Source organism: Sarcophilus harrisii, chromosome 6, assembly GCF_902635505.1.
Source record: "Sarcophilus harrisii chromosome 6, mSarHar1.11, whole genome shotgun sequence".
NCBI classification, from domain to species: domain Eukaryota; kingdom Metazoa; phylum Chordata; class Mammalia; order Dasyuromorphia; family Dasyuridae; genus Sarcophilus; species Sarcophilus harrisii.
This window is the reverse complement of record NC_045431.1, coordinates 2,996,081-3,008,539: the sequence shown is the minus strand read 5'-3', so window position 1 is coordinate 3,008,539 and position 12,459 is coordinate 2,996,081. Positions and strand designations below refer to the sequence as shown.

Below are 12,459 nucleotides of genomic sequence, written 5' to 3'. Positions count from 1 at the left end.
GTTCGGAGAAATATGAGATAAAAGCTTTGTTTGATTTTTAAAATGTACATGCATATATTTAAATTTGTCTCTCTTTTGGTGCCTTTATTTTTAAGAAAAAACATTATAGTTATAAATGGAAATAAGTCGGGCCTCCTTGGACCTTCCAGAGGAAATGACGAGGAAAAGAAAGTACTCTCGTTCCCTTTCCTGCCCCTGCCTACCCCGCAAAGACACACATATATGTATGTACACACTCAGCTTTATATGTTTGACTGTTCAGATACATGTATGTGTAGCTACATCTGTATAAATGGAAATGGTGTGCATGTGTGTAATACATGTGTATCTGTGTGTATGTTCACACGTGTGCACGTTTACCTCGAGGTGTATACCTGGGTGCATGTACACTGTGCACACGGATCTGCGCACATTCGCTCTTGCTGCCGGCAGACATTGCCCTCGGGATGGGCGCTTTCCCCACGTCCTGAACTCCGTCTGACGCCGATGCTTTGCTCCCCTGGGTCCCGCTTCACACTCTCCCGTCCCGTACATTTGTGTGGCTACGCGTGTCCAGAACCAGCCACGGCTCCTTGGAGACCCGGCAGTCTGGAGCTTTACCTAAGCCCCTTCCCCACTGATGGACCTGCTCGAATCCTATTTCTTCTCCCATTCTCCTCCTTGACTAACTACCAAAGGGTCTGACTGGCTAGGTGGGCGTGGTGTAGAGTACCCCAGTTGGAATCAGGAATCAGGAATTATGTTCAAAACCATCCCCAGAGAGTTACTTACTGGCAAGTTACACATTGGCTGCCTCAGTTTCCTTCTCTGTAAAGTAGAGGTGATAATAACACCTCCCTCAGGCTTGAGGTGAGGATAATTTGAGATAATATTTGTAAAATGCTTTGCAAAGTGCTATTTAAATATTGTTACAGTTACATGAACACGATCATTTGTGAAATCCTCCTCTTCCCTGGCACCTTTGCTGGCCACTTTCTCCCTGTTGCCTGAGGATGAGCTTCCCAGCTAGACCCTCCTTCCCAATCCCCTGCACACTCCCACTGGAAGAGGCAGTTGGAAGGGGATGGACAGCCATGGGCTCTGCCCACATCTGTGCCTTGGGAAATTCTTTAAAACCGGCAGAGGGGCCAGTCCCACGATGCCTCTGGCTTAAAGTCATCCTCCAGTTCCTTTTACCACTCTGCCTGCTACCCCTTCTGCTTTGGAAGGCAACTGTCCCTGTACAGGACCCTTCCCAGAATGGGAATTTCTTAAAGACTGGGATCACATTTTGCCTCATCTCTGAATCTGTGTCAAAGTTCCATATTTTTCCTAGTTCATTTAATGAGCACTTATTAAGTACCTACTATGGACAGAGCTCTGTGCAATATGTTGGAGATAAAAAAGCTCAAAATATCATACCCCGTGCCATCTGAGAGCCCATATTCTATTGAGGAAAAATAATATATATGCAGAATTATCAATTTTATATGTGCATACCTTGGGGCAAGAGGTTCAGGCTAGGAGTGAGTCCAATCCGGGCACCAGGGCGGCTGGTGCAGAAGCACCAGGTTAAAATGAGGGTCCCGGGCTGGCCATAAAGAGCACCCAGTCCACGCCTCTCATTTTACAGATGAGGAAGTGGAGGCCTGCAGAGATAATTCTACTGGAGCACACAGACCTACAGCTTAAAGCAAGGTATTCTGGCTTCAAATCCCTCTCATGGTTTTTAGTCTCATGGGAGACTTAATAGGGGAGGAAGCATTTGAACTGGGCCCCCAGTTTCCCAGTACTTTCTTTCAAATACAGCTGCTTAATTATTGTAGGGCACGGTATATCTTAGTTAGGAAAACCACCATGTTTTACATAGCCATGTTTTACATAAATATAAATAATATATATGTACACACATGGGAGTATAGATATGCACATATATAGTGTCATGATGAGTGTTTATCCGTTCATTTTCATGAGAATTCACTGAGGGATGGGGCAATGCTACTTCTGCTAAGTTAAGTGGTATCTCAGCCATGAAAGTTTCCCCAAAGACACCTTCACTTCAAGCATTCTACAAAGGTTTCCTCTTTTAGAACCTTAGGCCTTAAAAATAACAGTAGCTGCCCCACAACTTGCCCACACATGAGTAACGGGACACTAAAAGCTGACGTGGCTGCCAGTTTCTGGATTGCAGATGACCTGCTGACCGAGAAAGCGAGTTATCCCTCTCCATACAAAAAGAGCTTAAATGATCCCAGACCTGGGTCGAGAGACAGGGAGTCCAGGCACTGTGTGGAACCGGACCATCCTATTCTTAGAAACTTTCAAATTCAGCCTTGTAATAGAATAACTTGTTCCCGTGCCCCTTAATGAAAGAATACACCTTAGCGCTCCTAGGAAGCAGATCACTAGCTACCTCCTTGGGAGACGAGAACGGACGGGAATCCTTTCTAGAGAAACTACAGTAGCGAACCACGTATCCGACTTGGGGCCCGGCACCCAGTAGCTACTGCCCGATTATTTGTTGTATGAATGAGTAAATAAAGCGAGAATCTAAAAATATAAGAACTCCCAACACGGAATCGCCTTTGATCCACGCAGCCTGGATTCTGTGGCTGAGGAGAACCCGGGGGTCACGTAGAAAGGCTTAGCTGTCTCCCCCGATATCAAGCTCATTGCTTAGGAATGTCTCCCACACATTCCGTGATCCAAAAACGTCCACACTGCCCAGCTATCAATTATAAACTCCTTCTCCTGCCATTCAAAGTCTTCAGATGCACTCCCTTTGCAGACTTACCACAAGGCCCTCCAGCCACATTTTCCTGCTTACCATTTCTCAGTCTCATCTCTCTCTCCTGCCTCCACTTGTCTCCCCTGCTATGATGGTCTTTAGTCCAACCTCAGCCTACTGAAATGCTAGAAATCTTTCAAGAGCCCTTTCTGTCATCAGCCTTCACTGATCCTTCCCCACCACAGCCAGCTAGACCAGGGCTTTGTACGTGTTCAGATCTCTCAGAACACTTTCTTGGGATCCCTCTGACTCATTACCTCACTTTCTTCTGGATCCAGATAACTGATACAAGACTTAGTTCCCTCACTCATTTGGAAGCTATTTGAAGTTAGGAAGTTATTGAATTATCATCTGTCAGTAACTTGTTGAATTATCAAGTCTCCAATAATTCAAGAAGTCTTCCATTCAATTCAATAATTGGATTCTAATATTCCTTAACAGTTGAATTGATCTGACATCCATATACAGGTAAGCAGTGTGCTGTAGTTGAAAGAATTCTGGCTTGGAGAGACTCATTTTCTCCATGTCTAATGTTGGCCAGATCACACAATCTTCCTCAACCTCAGTTTATCTATAAATTGGGAGTGGAATAGATTAGAGGTTCTTAACTAGGAATCTGTCAGTTTATAGATTAATATTTAATTTACTCGTGATATATATATATATATAATTTTGCTGAGGCAATTGGAGTTAAGTGACTTGCCCAGGTCACACAGCTAGGAAGGGTTAGGTGTCTTGAGACCAGATTTGAACTCAGATTCTCCTGACTTCAAGGCTGGTGCTCTATCCACTGTGCCACCTAGCTGCCCCTTGGTGATAATTATTTAATAATAGTTTACTAGCTGTCTGTAATTGGTTTCCTTTGTAATCTGATATATTTGATTTTATCCATTTAAAAACAAGATTCTGTAATGGAGTCATAGGCTAAAAACCCCTGGAGGAGATGATCCCTATGGTCTTTTCAAACTCTAAATCAATAATCCCTCTAGACACAAATTTTGCCACTGACTTTCTGAAACTCTTATACCTATTTTCTTATCAAAATCCTTCATCTCACCATGTGAGCCATTCTCCAGAATGGCTTGGTGGAACCGTGGATAGAGGGCCAGACCTGGAGTCAGGCAGACCCAAATTCAAATCTGGCTCAGACACTTACTAGCTGTGTGACACTGGACAGGTCACATCTCCCTGTGTACCTCAGTTTCCTCCTCTGTAAAATGAGCTGCAGAAGGCAATGGTAAACCAATCCAGAATCTTTCCCAAGCAAGCCCCAAAGAGGGTCACAAAGAATGCAATACGACAGAAAACAACTAAACAACTATGACATGTAGCTTTTCTGAGTTACCCTGAAAACATTCCCTTAATTCCTGTCATGTGAAAAAAAAAATCCTACATACGCACTGAAGTCAGTTTCCCTCCTTAAAATAAAGAGTTTGACAATTCTACAAGCCACTTGGGGCTCGGTACAATAGGCGATTATCACTGTACTTAGGTATAGAGGAGAGAGAGAGGTATATAGAGTTAGGTATAACATGGCTTATCATTATCATTATTTCATTTCCTTTATTTGTATACTTTGCTTAGCACCCTCTGAAAATCTAGCACACCCCCCCCCCAAGATAATGAGGTTAGGTGGCTTCCTTTTGCCCCAAAGCTTATCCAGGAGAACAAACATCTGGAACTCTTGAATTCTAGAGAATAGAACTCTAGAGCTGGGAAAAAGTTCAGGTGTCCTCTTTTCTCCCTCCCCCCTGAAGAATGAAGCCTGTAAAACGGTCATGAAGACTCTGTTTGGATACCTCCAGGGATGGAGAGCTCACTACTTCCCCAGACTGGCCGTCTACTTCATTCTGGAACAAATCTCACTATGGGAAAATTCATCCTTACCGAGAGTCGAAATCAGCTTCCACCCCTTGGACTTATTTCTTCTAAGGTCACATTGTAAAATAAAAATAAAATAAAATAATGCCTCTTCTGCCTTTGAATAGGGAGCTCATGCCCCTCTCCTGGCTTTTCTCCAGTTCCTTCCAGTGATCTCTATACCAGGCAGGGGTCCTCTCATAGACTTGGAATACGTCCGGTCTTTTGGCTGTGATCCGGCTCACCAAGCAAAGGTCCTCCGCAAATGTGCTGAAAATCTCTCCAATGCCATCCCAACAGAGAAGTGATTGTCTAGGGTCGTGAAGCTCATAGAAGCACAGGTTTAGAGTTAAAAGGGACTTTAGAAGTCAAACAATCCTACAGATGGGGAAAATAAGGCCAAATAAAAGACTCATCCAAAGTCACACAGCTCGTGAGGGGCACAGCAAAGACTCCAACCCAGGTGCTCCCACCCCAAATCCAGTGCTCAGAGGAGCTGCTGCCCTAGGTTTAATAGAGAAAAGAGAGGGGAAAGAGGGATGTTTCATGCTTCTATTTGAAATCACTTCACCTGGAGGATGTGGGGGGATTGCAAGGGGGAGCATGTTTTCCCCTTGACCCTCAAGGGGAGGATCGAGTGTCCTTTTTGGAGACTTGAATAATTTCCTGGCAACTTTTGCCCTTGCATTCTATCCCAGCAACATACACACACACACACACACACACACACACACACACATGCATGAACACACATGCACACACACTCACAAATGTTCTCTCTTGTTTGGTAGATTAATTTTTTATTGAAGTATTTGATAACCAGATTTGAAGGTGGTTGTTGTCGGGGTTTTTAATATACTGTTTTATTTTTTCCTTGTTGTTTTCCATTAAGCACACAGGCTCTTTCAGGCATGACCCTCCGTAAATTAAATTTGGTTATGAAGAAATCTATGAAACTATAAAAAGGGTAATTCATTGCTGTTATTTTATTTGTTCATTACATATATTGATGGTCTATTAGAAGCTCTATCCCCTGACAGTAAAGATAGATAAAGAAAAAGAGGAAAACATTTGAAAGAATGATGTATAAGGTTTCTGTCGATTTTTCTCAGTCCATTTACTTTTTTCCCTGGGAAGAGAGGGAGGAGCAAGGGAAGAAGGGAGGGAGGGAGAGAGGGAGGGAAAGAGGGGGGGAAAGAAAGAGGAAGATATTAAGATAAGGGGGAGATATTAAGAAAGATAGTAAGAAAAGGGGGAAGGAAGGAAAAGAGAAGGTTTTGTGAGGGCTTTTTTTTGGAACTCCAGAAAAGATTCAGATTACTTTCTTGTTTTCTAAATTAGATTATTTTCAGTGTTTTCTCAAGAGGATTGAGAAGAATAATGGAGCCGTTTCTTAAATGGGGGGGAGGGAAAGAGATTAGCCAATTTAATCAGGAGAATCCAAGTGGTAGTGAACTCAATTCTTCCCTCCCACAGGGGACTGATACACAAACTGGAAACTCTTGACCGGAGGAAACAGGGCTCACAGCTGCTCTCCGCCCTTGCCCTGGCACTTATTGGTGATCCCACCTCTTCCCTCACAGGCAGAAGGAGCTTTACCGCAGAGGACATTGAGCTTGAGCAAAGTGATCCAATCTGTCCCCTGCCTCTCCCCAGATGACGAAACTGGAACAAAAGTTAGTTTATTTGGGTGAAACTTTGATTAAGCAGAACACCCAGGGACTTTAGCATTCTGATCAATTTCATTTTCAAATGAATTGAGTCTTGCTCTGAAAAGCTTTTTCACAGACTCATAAAATATCTTTGCTGAAAGGGACTTTATTCCAACCTTTTCATCTTAAAGCTGAAGCAGCTGAAAGACCAATTTGCCCAAGGTCAGGCGGATCATTGGTTCCAGACCAGAAAGAGAACCCAGGCCTTCTTCCTCTCCAAGGAGATCTCGCCCCAGCATCCTAACGCCGCTGAATCCACTGTCCTCCCTCAGAAACAGCCGCTTAGTCACTAATCGATTTTTCCTTTTAATTTAGCAAAGCCTTGAAACGATTGGAATAGCACAGGGAGCCTTGCGTGTTTTAGGGTGCGCGTTTCCCATGTGCCATTCTCATCTCTCGGAGGCAGACACTGGTGAGCGCGTTTTCTCTGCGAGGAAACTGAGCCTGGGATGGAGTAAGAAACCTGGCAGGTGTGAAGCAGGATGGAGACTCCCTTCTTGATTCCAAAGCCAACCTTCTATCCACAGCTCCACCTAGCTGCCTGGCAGGATTATAGATTAGAACTGGAAACGAATTAGAGATGATCTTCATTTTACAGATAAGAAGACTGAGACCCAGAGAAACTGAACCTTCCTAGAGTAAATAAGCGGCAGCGATTCACAGAGACAGCAAGCGTCAGACCTGGGTCCTCTCACACGAAGTACCCTGATCCTTTCCCTGGACTGTGCGGAATGGAGAGACCCGGGCTGAAGTCCTGCTTTCCTCGCTTGCGAACTTGGGCTCACTTGCGTCATTGAGCCTCATCTGTAGAATGACCCAGGTAAAGCTACCTGGCTCACCAGGTTGTCTTGAGGAAATTGCTTTGAAAGCACAAAGTGCTCCCCGGGAGAGGAGGGATTCGGATGCGCCTCCATGGGTTGGAATCCCAAATGCGGAGGGAGAAGGCGCATGAGGTGGGGCTGGCGGGTGCAGGACGAAGACTCTCTGAGAGTCCCTTTCTGTTGTTCCTGAAATTCTTGGCACTTCGTTTCTCTCCTATTATTTTGCTCGTTTCTCCTAAAACCGGAGGCTGAGGAGTGAGGGGGACGTTCTCTTTGGTTTAGCCATTGCAGCCTTTACAATACATAGATGTCTAGGCCATATAGCGTGTTCCCATCCCCACCAAGAGTAATGAGCTGTTTGAATCCTGCCTTAGAATCTAAGGCTTTTCTGCAAATGGACTTTCTATCTCTTTCATCCGGTGCGAGATAGTGAGGCTCGGAATCATTAGAGCAAAGCCAGCTCCGGGGTCACCCTGTGGTACGGAGATAGGAGGGCCCACGGGATCTTAATTGTCAGCTTTGAGTAGCAAGCTTGTCATGAAAATGGGCAAGAAGGTGCCCTGTCACGCACTGGGGTGGTTCTCTCCTTGCTATCCCCAGCCTTAATTTCTCTAATCTTAGCGGGCTTCAGCATAAAAATGGTGTTGGTAGCATTGCAGAGCCCGCAGACTTTTCTGCGCTTAAGCTCCCCAACAATGGTCTTCCTTGACCCATTTCTATCTTTGCCTTTCTCTCCTTCCTTCTGTTTTTTCTCCATGCTTCTTTCCCCTTCCTCCTTTCCTTTTTCTTTCTCTTTTATTCCTCCTCTTACATCTCCTTACTCCCTAGAGGGAAAAAAATGGTGGGGAAGCTTCAAGGCCAGCAGGGATAGCTTACCTCGGGCAAAACAATTTAATGATCACTGACTCAGAGCATTTCATAATAAGAAACATAAATGAAATTTTTGTTAGCATCATAATTAATAACCATAGTATCTCATCTGTAAGATGAAGAGACTGGACAGCATGGTCTCTGAGGTCCCCTCCAGCTCCCAAATATGAAAGTAATTATTTTTTATTAAATATCATCTATAACAATGATGAAATTGTGAACTTAATTTGAATGTATTTAGGACTTTGCATCCCAAAGGAGTGGGGCGAGAATCTGGTTTAGGAAACTGACCTTAGCCAGGGTCTTTATATAATTTGTTCTTTATTTCCCTAAGGGTAAGTGTCTATATTTACCTTGACATGGAGGGTTTTTTCTTCCATATTTTCCGGTTTGAAAGTCATTACAGTTTGCTACCACTCTGCCTCTCTTTTATCTTTTCATAATTGATGATTTCCCAAATATGATCATATATGTTCCATTTCCCCAATTAGATTGTAAACATCTCCAGGGTCAGGACAATTCCTTTTGTTTCCTCCAAGGTGACAAGTAGAGGGCTGTGTATACTGTGAGTGGGCAATAAATGTTAGTCAATTCCAGCACCCAAATCTCTGACTGAAGTAAAGGTATCTTCTCAGAAGGGAATTCCCAGGCATAAAGTCAGCATTCTTTTTAGTTTGGGGGGATCTAGAACAGAGAATACAAAATAGGTGAGCTTGGTGAACATTTAGAGCTCAGAGCATAGAATGTTAGAGCTGGGTGGGACTAAAGACTAAAGCATGTAGAATTTAAAAGAAAATAGAATGATAGTCTTAGAATACAAAACAGAATTCTAGAGCCAGAAAGGACCTTAAAACCCAGAGCTGAAAATGTTATGAACCGGAAGGACCCCAGCATGTAGAATGGTAGAGCTACGATACGTCTGAGAACATTAACCAGAATTCTGGAGCACAAAAGCACCTATGACACCAAATAGTGAATGTTAGAACTGAAGGGACCCAAGAGCATACATGTCAGAACCTGAAAGGATCTTATCACACCAAATCTCGGATCTTAGGATGGAGAATGGCAGGTCAGAAACACATACTAGAATATACAGAATACCAGAGCTAGGAAAAGCTTCAGAATATTAATTATTAGCGATGAAAGGGATCTTAGAATAGAGAATATGCTATCTTTTTTTTTTCAGTTGTGTCCAACTCTTTGTGACCCCATCTGTGGTTTTCTCAGCAGAGATCCTGGAGTGGCTTGCCATTCCTTCTCCAAGTCATTTTACATATGAGGAAACTGAGGCAGAGGGAAGTGACTTGGCAGGGTCACCCTGGTGCCTGAGGCCAGATTCGAACTCAGGAGGATGGGTCTCCCTGCCTCCAGATCCAGCGCTCTGCACACTATGGTGCCCTCTAGTGACCACCAAGTGGTCCAAAAGGACCTTTTGATCCAAAAAGGATCTTCATGAATCTAATCCAATCCCAATGCTTCATACATGAGAAACAACAGATCCAAATAGCCATGATCTGGTCTCCCACAGGCCACGCTGCCTTTCTAGTTAGCTGAGGACGATCAAAGAGAAGGATATCTGTCTATCTGACCTTCTCTGTCCAGACAAAAAGCATCACTGCCTCTTACTTAATTGTCAAACACTCATTTGCCTATATTTTTGGTCAGGAGTTGTCCATGAAGGCACTAGAATGTGGCTCCTTCTTGTTTACCGGATGAATCGTTCCCAACCTGAGGGCTGAGGATTCCTGGGAATATGGCATTTTCCCAAGGGGTGCTCAGCCATACCAAACATGGTCGTGTGGATGCTAATTTAGCTTTTTTTAAAGTATTCAGAATGGTTTGGTATAATAAATGAGCAAACACGGCCTCTTAGGTTCAACAATTGACATTTAATCATCAAGGAGCCAGCTTGAACCCTACTGTTAATGTTCAGTCTGAGCATTTACACCTCAGAAATCGGCAAATGCTCCAAATAACGTCTTGATTTATTGCTTTGTTGATTGTCTCGGCTTAAGAAAGTATTGATAATACAGATTAAAAGTGTGTCTTGCATACGTTTTCCCCAGGGGCAAGGTTGCCATACACAGAAACTGTTTCACAGTTTATGCTCTTGTGATAAACAAAAGGCAAATTAATTTCATTTAAATTAAAGCTAAATCCACAGTAGCTTTTTATTGGCAGATATTTTTTCAATAAATACACAATAAAGAGGATACTAATGCTACATGAGATTTCACCAAATTTTTAATAGTTAAAAGAGGATTCTTTAGAGGGAGCTAAATCTCTCAATGATTAAAGCACTGGATCTGTATTCAGGAAACCTGAATTCAAATCCAGCCTGAGAATATTTACTAGCAAGTTACTTAGCCTCATTTGCTTCAGTTTCCTCACCTAAAATGGGGGTAATAATAGTACTACCTTCCAAAGGTGTTGTGAGAAAAAAAATGAGATAATATTTTCAAAGTGCTTTGCAAGCCGTAAATCACTATATAAATGCTTGTGGTTATCATTTTACATAAAAAGTTGGAAGCCACCAGAAGGTTCATGGGAGCAGGAGCTACACTTTCGACCTTATTTAACCCCATGTTGCGTAGGCAATAATCACTTAACAAAGGTTTGGTTGATTCCATTTGCCCCAAAGTGTCCAGACCCACGAAGTCCCACATTCGCCCAACACTGGCCTGTGAGGAGACGTGCTCTGACAGCCCCATGTTTGCTCCCAAGCCTTCTGCCTTAGCTCTGCCTCCCCATCCCAGACTGTGAAGTCCAGAGCAGACATTGGGCTCTTCCTGGATGGAGCTTTTAATCCAGGGAGGACCGGGGGTGTGGAGGGGTGTGTGACTTATACCTTGATGAACCGTGTCCACAGAAGGACGCATTCCTCTCCTTAGCCTAACATGTGTGGTTGATCCTAACCACATCCAGTCCGAGCTGCTCTGGAGCCCCAATCCACCAGAAACCCTGTTTTCTCCCTAAATTTATTCTACTCTCCTGTGCCTTGGCATAACGTGGATATAGTTAGGCATATATATATATATATACATATATATATATATAAGCATAAAGTTAGCCTGCTTGGATACTCTTTTTCCATAAAATCCATAAAAACAATGAAAACAATGAAACTGGAACAAGCAGGGAAGCTCTGGGTAGATATCTGCATGTTCTACTTAGACCCATGTCACCCCAATCCTATAAAGGTACAGACAGAAAGCCATAAAAAGGCCACAGTTCAGACCTTCTTCCCACCAGCCCACAAAGGGTTATGTGGATCCTGGCTCCCAACCGATGCTTGACTCATCCCCTCCAAGAGGACCAGTTTCTCGGTTGGGACGTGGCAGAGAAGCTGGCAAGCTGTGGCCAGCTGGCAATGGCACCTCTGTTCCCCTGGGAATTCTGTCACCAACAACATTAATTGGCTCTTCAGCTTCCTGCCTCCCTGTCCACTGGCTGAGCGGACTCACCACTCCTTCCAACTTGCTCTTCGCTCATGGAATAATTGGGTACAAAGCAGGGCAGGGCAGAGGAAGAGTGAAATCTCCTCCATTCCAATGGTCATCCCGCTTCTTTCCTTCTTCTGGGCTCCTTAGGTTTTAGACTTTTGAAATGGGCACCAAGCCGTGGGCATCAGCTGTAGCAGAGACATTCAGCCATATTCCCTGCTTACATTTAAATTGTAACATAATCAAGAAGTATTTAAAACTGGAGTTCGCTGGCAATCTCATCAGCGACAGCAATCCTTTGGTGAACATGGTAACCCCTCTCACCTTCCCACGTCCGGCACCTGAGTGGTCTGTGACTTTCTGTAAATCCACCATAGAATAACCATCAGTATGCTGGAGGGCTCCCTCTTGTGTTTTAATATTCCACGGATACCAATACAACATGTAGGCTGGCCACTTCTCATCACCTAAATCTCCTTGTCTCTAGTGATGTCTCTTATGTCACTTCTAGACTGCAAACTTTTGTTCTGAAAATGTTCTAGCCTATGAGATTGCCTCAGTTTCCCCAAGAACCCACAAAAGTATGGCTCAATGGATGTTAGGATTTCAGTACAATAAATTATACTAGTGAAATTGTACTAATTCCATGTACTAGCAATAACTTGTGTCAGACTATTAGTAATTTTCTTTAAAAGTCAATGTGATTTATTTTATTATCTGGGGTAGATAGGCTATCTTGCTCACTGAGAACACAGCCAGTTCTAAATTCTTGTGGCCTCATAAAATGGTTTTTATTTATTTGTGAGACTACAGAAAATGATTCTTTTGTCCCTAGTCTAAAAGACGGTACAGCTGACTTGGAAAGGTAGAAAAGTAAAAAAAAATTTTTCAAGGAAAAAATACTGACTTTTTGACCTTTCAACTTTAAACAACTAGGATCAGTTCAGACGCCATCCTCCCTACCAGAAATCTTCCCTTAACTCCCC

The 12,459-nt window shown here is 43.4% G+C and overlaps 1 protein-coding gene and 1 long non-coding RNA gene across 3 annotated transcripts in view; one reads left to right on the top strand and one right to left on the bottom strand.

Moving 5' to 3' along the window:
• The window catches only part of CLNK (cytokine dependent hematopoietic cell linker), a 230,735-nt gene that overhangs the window by 124,017 nt on the left and 94,259 nt on the right, over positions 1–12,459 (top strand). The gene's annotated exons all lie outside the window — the stretch shown is intronic.
• The window catches only part of LOC116419841, a 46,773-nt gene that overhangs the window by 8,426 nt on the left and 25,888 nt on the right, over positions 1–12,459 (bottom strand). The window contains exon 4 of the long non-coding RNA XR_004230162.1: positions 8,384–8,714. This is a non-coding gene — a long non-coding RNA (uncharacterized LOC116419841). The remainder of the gene's footprint in view (positions 1–8,383; positions 8,715–12,459) is intronic.